At 39.0% G+C, this 12,420-nt stretch overlaps 1 long non-coding RNA gene across 2 annotated transcripts in view; it reads right to left on the bottom strand.

Moving 5' to 3' along the window:
* Positions 1 to 12,420, bottom strand: part of LOC130576584 (uncharacterized) — a 120,277-nt gene that overhangs the window by 73,703 nt on the left and 34,154 nt on the right. Inside the window, exon 1 of one of the 2 annotated variants that reach the window (XR_008965672.1) lies at positions 5,923 to 6,159. The exons of the other annotated variant lie outside the window; for it this stretch is intronic. This is a non-coding gene — a long non-coding RNA (uncharacterized LOC130576584). Of the gene's footprint in view, positions 1 to 5,922; positions 6,160 to 12,420 lie in introns of those variants that run through there. 2 annotated transcript variants of the gene reach the window in all.

Below are 12,420 nucleotides of genomic sequence, written 5' to 3' on the forward strand. Positions count from 1 at the left end.
GCTGCTGCCGGTCAGAGGGAGAGAAAGCAGCAGGAAAGGCAGTATGCACTGGAGGGGTGCTAGCCACAGCTGTGTACAGCCTTTATGCTCATCTCTCTTCTGCCAGAAGCTTTTCAGTAGACTTCTGATACTCAAAAAGCTCATCCCAGTTCCTAGGCTAATACATACACATGTACTTTGTATCAATAAATTCTTTTGCCCTAATTTTCTCTGGCTTAGAGAGCTCTTCCTTGAAATCCAGTATTGTCTGCACTCCTTCTCACTGGCCCCATACCTTCAAATCAGCTTCACCTCTTCGCATGTATTTATAGAGATTAACAATTTCCTGTGTTAGCCTTTTTTTTCTAYCAGAAAAAGAAGTAAAAGCTGTTTTTATTATCTCCCATTAGACAGACAAAGGTTCTAGTTTAAATTCATCATTCTTTACCATACACTGCCAGAATGGACATCATATACYCTTCTTGGATCTGGCCCATGACTTGTAAAATAGTATTAATTCTTCTCTATCTTTGCTGAAGTTATCTTTGACATGGTTTAAGGGTTTCATTTGCATCTTCCTGGCCTTGTTCAAATGGCATGAATATTCAAATGGCATGTAACCCAAATCCCCATGCCTTTTTCCTCCTCATACATAGGAAAATTGATGAGTCCTCAGSCTAGAGCAGAAATTCCTGGCTTTAGTTCTTTAAGTGCATAATCTCACAAATAGTCCACACCTGAGTATCATACAATTCCTTGCATAAGGTATTTGGATCTCTCCTGTTTCTGACAGTGCTTTCYATCTTGATGTCAGGAGCAGATTTGATTGGCATACAATTAATTCTGAGACAGTCTCAGTAATGAAAATATTCAAATAGCTAAGGACCAAAATAATCTTTGCAAACATTTATGTGTGTTCTCTTGCCAGCAGTCCTTCACCTTTGAGTACCAGCCATCCCTGTGTACCCTTTCACCACATTGTTAAACCCTGTGTGTTTCTTCTTAATCCATATATAGTGTAGGAGATATTTTCAGTGAAATACGCACTGACAAAATCCACAAAATATCACAGATATAAGGTTATCCTGGMATGATACACCCTGGATGCAATTTAGTTCTTTCCCTCACAATTTCTAATTCATAGCTTTAAGATATAAAGTCCATATCTTTAAAATATAGACTAAAATGCTGCATATTGGGGAGGTTAGCCTAGAAGACATGCAAATTATCGAAATCAGATTTCCTTCCTTTCAGCAGCACTAAACTTGTGCTCTCATTTTACTAAAAACATTAAATATAATTTTATAGTAATGTGTAATTTATTTTTGTTAGTTACCTGGTATTTGTCTTTATATAGATTTATTAAATTACTTTGCCTGTGACCTGCAATTTCATATGCCAGCATTCAGAAATGGAGATTATCCACTCTCCTCACTTGAATGTGAATTATGAATTTTGCTTCATATCATTTTGGTTTCTCCAGATCCTCCTTCCTGCTTGTCAACCTGGCCACCATCACCCATATTTTAAAACTGAGGTAAAATATTTACTCACTTTTTTGTTCTTATACTTTGAGAATCAAATCCCTGCCCTTAGTTTATAGAACATTCCAATTTCATCTCCTTTCTTCTCTTGTTCTCTTTTTATTTCTATAGCCAAAGAACTTCTTGCTTTAATTTTCCTTTCAAGGTTCAAATCTCTGATTCCTGGCAGTTCTCACTTTCTCRGTATACTTTCTGACATCCAAGACACAGCTTTCTTTGCCGGTCGATTCTTTTTTCCATCCCTTGTAAGCTCCCTGCTTAGTCTTAATATCCCTTTTGAGATGGTTGTTCATTCATTTGGAGCTGGGGCCCTCTTGGTAAGTCTCTTCCATCCACTTTGTTGGGATCCAAATTACAAAAAGTTTTTTTTACTTTTGACTTGAGAAATTCCAAACTTCTTCCCCATTTATATCTTTGTATTTTTCATGCCAGTTGACTTCACTAACCAGTTCACTTGGAATTTGTCATATAGATATTTCAGAGTATATAAAGTTACATAGTACTTTATGTATTAAAAACACAAGTACCACTAACTWCAGTTGCAGCTGTGAATGCTCAGCACTTTTGCAAACCAGGCCCTAGAGTCTCCTGTCAGAACCTCAGAAATGAGGAAAATACAATTAGTGACCACCTGTGGAAAAGTGTGATGCCTGGCAAAGCACAGTGACCAAATGGTAATGGGAAGGGGAGAGAATCCAACTGGGTGAGCCAGTATTCAATTAGCACAGCCATATGATTTGTTCTTTTTCTTCCAACAGCCACCTCACATCACTGTACATCTCACAGGTTTTTGTAACAAATGAAGAAAGAGTACTAAAGACATTGTCTTGCCCCAGTACTCATTCCTGATTCACTCCCAAATCAGGTCATTGTGTAATGGCCTGTGGAGAAAAAATACCCAACAAAACAAAGAAATCCCCAGTGTGCTTGCAATTTAGGATGGTACCAGAGAGCAGATTTATGGGGTTGGGCAGGGAAACATCACCAMGATTGCAAGGTTCAGAGTGCTTTGGAAATTAAAAAAAAAATCCAGGTGCGTAAATTAAACTTTAATTGTACTATCAATATGTATTTTTTTCTCTTATTTTTATGCTTTTTGAAAGCAAAGTGAAAAAACAGAAGTTCCATCATGAAACTATTTGTAAGCACTGCACTGTCAACTGTATGAATTTTCCACACAGGTCTAGGTAATCTAATTTCATGGAGTAYCTTAAAGCAAGAGATTGTTGAACTCTTTATTGGCAACACTGAAGTGGGATGACACACACTTTGCTAGCATTTAAACAGACTTTTGCTGACAGCAGAGAAACTGGGAGGGGACCTAAATATCACATGTACTATTCCATGTTCCTCAGCTAATTGTCTATGCCACRTCAGCATTAGCCCTCCTGTCTCACCTTCTCTGACACAGCTTTGCTTTCATTAATCTCTTCCCTCAGGGATCCAAATGTCTAACTCAGGATCCAAATTTCATCTTTCTCATGAAAGAGTCGCTGCTCTCAGCACATCTCTCTCCTTGCCTAAAAAGTCAGAGTCCTCTGGGKGCTTGTACACAGTCCCTTTGTTTCTCCCAATCCTAGTCTTACTGTCCAGACAGCCTCAACTCCCATTTTAAATTGTTGGTCCCCATCTATCCATTTTTGCTKCTCTATGGCAACTGCCCCTGATGACCATGACCACTGCCCCTGAYGACTTCTTTGTTGCCATGTCTCCCTTTCCCATGTTCCAACACATAGGAAATACACAGTCTTTGTACCTAACTTSTCATTAACTGTTTGCCTTCGCATCTTTAACCAGCCAGCTAGTGGTTTTCTCTGCTTAATGGTCAGACTCTTCTTTAGCACACTGCTTCCTCTCTTCCCTTTCCCCTGTCCAGGTTTATCCTAATTCTGTTTTCATTTTCCAGTCAGCACTACGTTCATCCATTTGCYCATTTTCTATCACTTTCCTTCTTTCTCCTGTTGGTTCCCACAGTCTCCTCATCATTCTTCTGCCTGAAGTATTGTCCCTTCCACAGATGGTTGGAGATTTTCTTTTTCTTGGAGATTTTCTAAAGAACATCCTAGGGCAGTGATTATGACAAATCAATTTACACATCCAGGATGAAAACATTTMTTTCAATCAGTTTTAGAGGTTTTCCTTTTATGCTCAGTATATGGCCCAATCTTCAGATAGTGTTGTGATGCTTGGTGTTAGAAAAATGTTCAAGAAATCCTCTGCTTCCCTTTTACCCTTTCTTTCTCCCCCTATTCACTGAGATGGAAATAGCTCACAGCTAAGTCACACAGATTTTTTTTTTTTTTACTTCTCTTATGTGAATACAGTGAAACAAAGTTAGACAGAACATCAAGGATGGAAAATTGGACATCTAAATATATAAAGGAACTAAGGTCATGCGAGAGAATGAGAGGGAAGTATTTTAGATGGACAGTTTAAAAACCCAMCGCACTCTTAGAAGTAATTGCTGCTCCTGATATGACTGAGGGATGTTTTATTTGATAACTCCATGTTTCAAATCAAATAGGTCAGCTCATACCAGTTTCTAACACTTTTTAAATAAATGTTTTATTTTACATGGGGTGCCTTGCAAGCGCTGTCACACTAGCTAGGGTGAGATGTGATACACTGCAGCATTACTCAGTCTCATTCATACTTGTTATCCAGAAACAGCTTCAACAGTGCCACAACCTATACTTGATTTAGTGCCTCTCATAGACACAGGATTTCCCTCTATGTACAATCTGCCTATTTCGGCTTCTCTTTTAGTCTGAGTTCAAATGRGAAACCCTAGCTTTGAAGCTAGCATGCACAGGGAAAATAAAAAAAACACAAACCATTAAAAAAAAACCAATGCTGATTTAAGAGTGAGGTAACAAACCTACTCTCCATAAACTGTGCATACTGTGAAATTACAATATCCCAGCAGAATGCTGCTTCTGCAGAATCCTGCAATGTCCTAATGAAGACATCTGCAGAATCCTGCAATGTCCTAATGAAGACAATCTGACAGAGATCAAAGATTCGCCATGTCTGAGACCTTGACGGGTCAATTCCATCAAACAAATTCAAAGGCATGTTGGGTGGGTAATTTTGTTACTATCACTAATGTAAGCCACACCRCAATATTTCAATTCTAACACTTTCATCTGATGATAAAACAGTCTTTCAGGAATATAATACCAGGAAAGACAAAACCCCAAAAGCTAAACATCATGATTACACACCCTTGTACACTGAATGCTATAGTGGTGGGAGTTATTTCAAACACTTAAAACTGACAGTGAATGGGGGCTTTCTTTTCTAATTACCTTATTTAGGAGTTTCAATTCTCATTCTGTTCTGAATATGTAACTGACTAAGTAACTTAAAACCTTGAGCTCTGCATACCTTTGGATGAAGACCAAGAAGCCTGAACACTATATCCATGCAGCTCTGATTAGCTAGTTGCATGCCTGCACTGAGAATGAGGCATGTTTCATATTAATTTGAAATGGCTATTTCAATGCAGAGTTGCAACAGAGTTTAACCACCTGAGAGGTAAAGAGTGCCAGACTGCACTACAAATTTTGCTCTGAAGCAGTGGCTAAGTGGGGGCTTGGTTTGTCTGATTGGCTTAGCCAAAGACCTGGGAAATGCATCATGACGAGCCATCTTCAACCTGGTTTTCAAACATGCCTTCAACCATTAGAAGAGGACTTAATCAAAAGAGGCCCAAAGTCTGTTTGCAAGGTTTATGAACCTTAACAAACCATTTTCTCAATAGACCATACTGGTCTGAATTTTGAGTTCATAATGAAAGCTGAAACCAAGACAGTGCTTGGTGGTTTGGGATTTGACAGAGAGTATTTCACATGGCCATAGTTATTGGGTAAGGAAATACAGTATGGCTGTGTCTACAAAAGAGAACAAAATCCTGAAAACTGGATTGTTAAAATAGCAATAGTATTAAAAAAGTATAATGTGAAATGACAGCCAAAGTAYGTTTCTGGTGTTTCTGCAAAGAGCCTGCACTTAGGGTGGATTTGGCACCATTTCAACTGCACTGTCCTTTATTTGTTTAGCCCACAGCTTTCTTCACATCTACCTGAGATCTGGCTTTTGGATGAATGGGAGGATGCTCCAAGAATCCAGGAAGAACTGTGGAAGAACCGACAGCACTCTTGTGATATGTCTATTAAAGCTTCAGGASGGAAGTGACCCTTTGATACAACAGCCCTTATGCTCCTCTTGCAGCCAACCCTGTGCAAAGTTGGTGAATTGTGCTCATGAACTGAAGCACAGCTCTTGTGCACAAACAGTAACAGACAGGAAAACAGTGCCTAGATTCTTATATCTGACATGAAATATAACTCCTAAACAATTAATGGGCATTTTTTTCAGTTTGTAATAAACCTTCTACCTGGCATAACAGTAGAGATCCTCCTGTGTTTTTTGTTCAGTTTGTAATAACAGTAGAGATCCTCCTGTGTTTTTTTTCAGTTTGTAATAAACCTTCTACCTGGCATAACAGTAGAGATCCTCCTGTGAAAGAGGACTGTGGATTGTGACTTTTGCAGCTGTTGCTTTCTATGGTTTTTGACAAAAGACAATGGAGACAATGAAGCCAATGGACATCATTAGCTCCAATTATCTTGGATTCAGGGTGTTAGTTCTGAAAGAGAAAAAAAAAAAATCATTCTCTAGTGTCTGTTCTGTTTTGTTCTGACTCCAGCTTTATAAAGCACATTGAAATGGAGTCTCCCTCTCCTCCACTGATAATTTAGGAAGCATACTGAAATTATATTCATCAAAGGACTGACAAAAACAATTTGGCCACAGCCAGCAAATGAAGAACATTGACTATGAGCCAGATTGCCTGATATTAATTGACTTTGTTCTGTGGGATTCACTGAGGTGAGGGCCAACCAGGTGATGATTGGCCTCTGGAACGCTATGCTGATGCCCTCAGATAGAATCAGATGTGTAACTCTCCCAAACAAGAAGGGGATATAAGTCCCTAATTCTTTAAGCCTTATGATGAAATWTATCCCATGCAAAATCCAACTTCTATTTTGTCATAAAACTTAAAAGAAGTGCAAATTTTAGCTAGGAGGGAACTGTTATGACCCAGTTGTAAATCTGTGCAAGGAGCAGTATGCAATTGAAACACTGACAAACTCTCAAGCAGAATGGTGCAAGTGGGTGCGCCAGTAACATCCCCTCCAAATTCTACTCCATTGCAGTCAATTCATCTCATGTCAGCATTTAGAGTCCACAATGAAATGACCAGTACAAAGAGGGGGAAATAGTAATTTCTGAATTACTGTCCCTTATCAGTAAACAATCACAGAAACATGGAAATTTTGTTACTAGAATTGTTACTAGTGGTTCATACATTCTAACAAGGCTGTCAAAGAGAAAGCAACATATTCCTTCTGGTATACCTAAACAGGAGCAGGGGAGGAGTAAAAAATTGTTTACAAAACTACTAGTCTGACAGAGAAAGAATTCTGTGTTCCTCTTAGAAACAATGAAATGTTTTTTAGATTATTCTTTGCCTATTTCATAAGATCATCGCATCATTTTTTCACCCCTCTTTGTCTGTTTCATTGCTATTTAAATTAAATTTAGTTTTCCCTTTTAAAATTATTTTTATTATAGACTTAAAGCTTAATGAATCTAACAAAAGCAAGCCTTAAAAGCCCCTCAATGCTAACTTTTTTATCATATCAAGGTGCCTTGATCAATGAATCAGTGGTTTTTTTACAGTTTGTCTCCTATGCACTTTCCTGGCCAAACTGCTCTTAAGACAGAATGACATTTCTGTTTTATAATCCCACTGATGGAATTAATGACTAYGCTTGTTAATTAGGATTATTCGAATTTCCCGTCTCTGTTTCATATAGCACTCCACCTCTGTCAATCATAACTTCTATCACATTCTGCTTTTCTAAATGAACTAAAATGTTTGGCTTGGCCCTGTGACAAGAATGGGGTCATTCACAAACTTGTAATAACATATCCTTAGCTGATGTTTCTTAGTAACATGTGTAAATAGGAAAAAAACAGTTGCACTGCAGGGGTTTAGCTTGGCCACATGTGACTACGGTTAAAGAACATGGGAAGAAAATCAATGGTGTTTCCATGATAGCTKTCCAGTTCACCAGCGAGCGCACAGCAGAGACTCAGCAGTGCAGACACAGCCCAAGTTAACCACTTTCTTCACTCGGCAGCACGCTAGTGCAGCACGTCTCTTCTCTTCTAGGAACCAGATGTGCAGATCCTGTCTGGAGCTGACCTGAGGAGCTGAGCCTTCGAGAGGAGTGTAGTAAAAAACACAAAGTCTACCAGAATATTCCTTGTGATATCTTCTATTTACCTTTGGCAACACTGAGCTTTTGTTACAATTATGATCACATTGTGGGATTAAAGACATTACAAGTGGTTTCTTGGTAGCACCCTCTGGGTAAAAGCAGAATGKTAGTGTCACTATGAGAGACGGGCTAAAGCTGTGAAGCTTGGGCCAGGGTTTGGTTCTTGGATAAATGAAAATGTTTGAGATCAAGGGTTTTACTCTGACCGTTACAGAAATGGGCTGTCTTTCAGCTTGGCTTAGACTTTGATACTCCTAGCAACTAAAGTTCAGGAACTCATGAACTGAGGGTATTCAGATTCAGAGAACTAATTTGCCCTGTGTTTTGTTGCAGAGAAAAATGGAAAGATGGGAGGTTTGATATGGAAATAAAAATCTAGAAGCAAACACATTAAATATATGAAATGATCTTAAAACTATTTTTTCTTCCAGARGCCCCAGTCACTTTCATTATTCAGATTTTTACTGGTTGTTTCAGATTAAGTTGCATTAACATAGACATTCTGTAGTACAAACAGCTGTAGGGAGAAAATTGTTACTAAGAAAAAKAAAAAAATACTGTTAGTGAGAAACATTTCAATCAGGAGATATCCCATGCACACTGCTGGTACAGCATCTGCCCAGCTCTGCATTGGGTATACAAAATCTTTCCTGCTGCTGACTTGGTTCTTTCAGGATCAGCTACGCTGCCTCAGCCTCACAGAACTACCCACCCTCCTGTCTGAAACCTGCAACTGGGGAAAGCTGCAGGCCACATACCCTAACTTCCCCCTTCAAGGGCCAGGTAGCTATGCAGAGGTATGAATACAGCATTTTTGAACCACTGTAGTCAGTCTAAGATGGAGTTGGGCACATAAAAATAACAGGTTTTCAAAGGAAGAAGGAAACCTAAACTGTAMGATAAAGATGTTTAAAAAGAATCTTGTCCGAGGTTTTTCCCTCCTGCCCTTCCAGTGTATTGAACTCTCCATTTGCAACAGCAAAAAATTCCCTTGCTGGTCTGCACAGGGTTAATATATCCCYGATCTGCCCATAAGATTTAAACAGRAGGACACTGTATAGTTTTCTTATTGCAAATTTCTCTTTGTCTCTTAGCGACTTGAGACAATTTGTCTAAAAATGATCCAGCACAATGGATCTGTGTTTCAAAGGCCAAATGAATACACCATGTGCTGGGAAGAATCCTTCATGCGTGGTTTGGTGACTATGGCAGGAAACAAGCAGACATGGCTCCTGGGAACTGGCAGTTGCTGAGATGCTGGCGTGCAGGAAAGTAGGTTTAAGGCAGGTGGAAAATGAAACAGCATTCAAAAGTGATATGGCTGGATTATCATTCCTACTGCACAATAGGACACAAAAGCACAACCTCTGGACTGGTGCAGGCTGAAGTACTGAATATTTTGTTTTTCACATAAGCCTAGCAGAACTTTCACGTAACTTGTATATATACAAGCAGGTGTCTGCTCTATTTTCCACATACTATAGGGTTCCTCATATGAGAAACTGGAAAGTAAGACCCGATCTTGGCCCAGCTGTGTCTGCAAAACTGGTTTAGCAGCATATCCAAATATTTCCTTATTGTGGATCTTCCAGTGGGAGTTAGACGGACATCCATTTCAAGTRAAGCTAGGGTATGCATGAGGCCAATCTCATTTTCATGTGGGGTTAGTGTGAGTAGAACACATCTACAACCCCCACTGCCAAAGAATATAAAAATCACTAAAATTTTTAACATTCTTTCTCCACTTCTCTCTTATTCTTTTATATATTAGATYCAAACTTTCTCTTGCTACATTATGGGCTCCATTATATACTATAAGTTATAGTAAAATCGAGAGAGTGCATTGCACTGCACTATTACAATGTAAGAGACAGTGGGAGTAATTACCAAAAGCTCATTGGGTTAAAAGCAATAACAGCAGCTGAAGTTCTCTGACTTTCCCATWTTCAATGAATGCCTCTGAAGATGATATATGACATGGTGTGAACACTGTAAATATGGGTACCATGATACTAAAATGGAATTTTTGTACTATTAAATCAGTGACGAGAAGTTCAAAGTAAGTTAATAAGAGTGCCCAGCATAAGCTGCAGGTTTGCAGAAGCTGTTCAGAATGCATTTAGGCTCAGTGCTTATCCCTTAAATGAATATGACTGACTTTTTTGAGGGGGAAAATGTTTTATTCCAGCAAGACTGGAGCCATCAATCTAGTCAAAGTTCACTCCAGCTGGAAAAAAACTGGAGCAGGAAAACAGGATTTTATGCGACAGTCTATATACCCTTCCTCACACAGAAGGCTCCTCCCATGCACATAATGGGATTTCTTCATGTGGTGGCACTTCTGGTACATACACAGCATTTTCACACGAGAAAAGAATAAAGAACATGTAAGCAGCAAAGCAATCTTAAGAACTATGTCACATATCTAACACTATTGTCTTTCATTTGTCACCATTGGCAGTGTGGTACAGCTGATTCATGTAACTGCCTTAAAACTTGGAATTCCAATGTGATTTTAAGGGAACCATGTAACTCTATTACAAGGAGATATTCAATGTTTGGATAGCTGCTTGGCATTTGACATAGACATCTTCAAACAGACAGGAATGATAGCAAGGCTCATATGTAGAATATAGACTGAATCAACAATGTTGATGCACTGCTGTGAAAAGCTGATTTAACCTTGACCAGATATGCTGGAAGGGAGCCTGTGTGAATTAAGGCAGCAGAGATCAGGGCCAAATCCTCAGCTGGTAAAACTGTCAAGAGCTGCACWGAGGTAAATGGTGTTAAATCCCCACTATCAAATGGGACAGTGTGTGTTACAGTATCAAAAAAACTTTGAAGTATGCAGATAGGAAGCTCAAGAAGAACAAATGGTTCTCAGAGCAGGAAAAGCTCCTATTTATTAAATAAGGATTAAGCATATGGGCAGTAAACTTCCCATAATGTGATCCAATATGATTTAAAAATAAAATTAAAACCATTCTTAAGGACACATGAAACAGTTAAAGCCACAAGAATGTCACTTGGTTGAGTAATAGTAAGGCAGTAAATCAGATCTTATTGTAGGCCCAGTGAATTCAGGACAAACAATAACTAAACAGACAACAGCAGCAGAGATGCATCCTTTGAACTAGACACTGCAACAGATACGTACTGTGTTTTGCAAAACCAGAACAATAGCAGGCTGCAGAGAGCATGCAGAAAGCTAAAACAAACAAACAAAAATTCTGGCTCCTTTTTACTTTCAGTCGTAAAAAGCCACAAGGAAGTTGAGATGGTAAGGAAGGACATTACAATCACTTTCAAACAGGTCACTCTGTTATGTGAGGTCAGCAGTTCTGCTGCTATTGACTTCAGYTGAATCAGGGTTTGGCGCACTGGTTTTAATTTATTACATTACTGAAGTTGTACGGTGATATAAATCCACACAGAGCAGAACTGGAATAATGCTGCAGTTAATCAGGCCTAATGAAACAATGGTCCTCTAGGTCAGAAATACAGCTGTATCTCTGATGTTAAGATAAATACTAGCTCAGCTTTGAAATCAGTTAAAAAGATTCTTGCTGTGKATCACGTACAATGAGGCTAACTAGCACAACCCTTAGATCTATGTGATATGGAAAAAAAAGTCTCACAAAGAGATGCAAATCCATAATTCTAATGATCCATCTGCCAAAAGAAATTCCATTGGCTAAGCACTTCTATAAAAATTCAGCCTGATAATATGGATGAAGCCCAACACCAAAAATATCTGCAGATTCACAAACCTCTTCTTATAGCTTGGGCCATAGTGCAGCAATACTTGTGCATATTACTGAAAAGCAGCAAAACCACATGTGCCATCTGCCCAATGTCAACCAGATCATTCACATATTCTGACTGATCTGCTGCAGATACATTTAAAAAGCTTACTGATGAACTTCCTTGAACAAACAATTGCCTACACTCACAGAAATTACAAGGTATTTAAAATAAAGTCTGCTGAGTTAAGTCAGTATTAATCCTCCCCTAAGCACTCTCAAAGGCAGTATCAAAAAACCCTGAAGAATGAAGTGACAGATTTATAATTGCTGATGATTTAGCTTGCAGAAGAGTATCTAGCTTGATCCTATTGMAAGACACAGAGAAATTGTCTGTGTAATAGAGAAACATCAACTGGTTGAATAGACACCAACTCCTCAGGAGTCAAAACCAAGCAGAAAGATCTGATGTACAACACCATTTTTTTATTAGTTCAGGCTTCTTGCTTCAGCATACTCTTTATGAAGCTCATAGCTCATTCCTATGGGGGTATGCTGATTCCAGCCTTAACAATCACWGCTGGGGTACCTCCTGGCTCATCATAATTGTCCATTCTACCCTTCCCTGCTCTGTGCTCACGTTCTTGGAGCATGAGAATGAGGTCACTCATGCAATCCATGCTTAAAATGCTCTCAGGTCAATGGCTGGCACTCTGCCCTGCAGCATGAAGCACACTCTGCTATAATGAGGAGAAAGGCTGAAGCAAATGCACCACTTTCAGAATGATTGCAATTCTC

The sequence above is a fragment of the Malurus melanocephalus genome, unplaced genomic scaffold (assembly GCF_030028575.1).
Source record: "Malurus melanocephalus ecotype Western Australia unplaced genomic scaffold, MMel_1.1 scaffold_145, whole genome shotgun sequence".
Lineage (NCBI taxonomy): Eukaryota > Metazoa > Chordata > Aves > Passeriformes > Maluridae > Malurus > Malurus melanocephalus.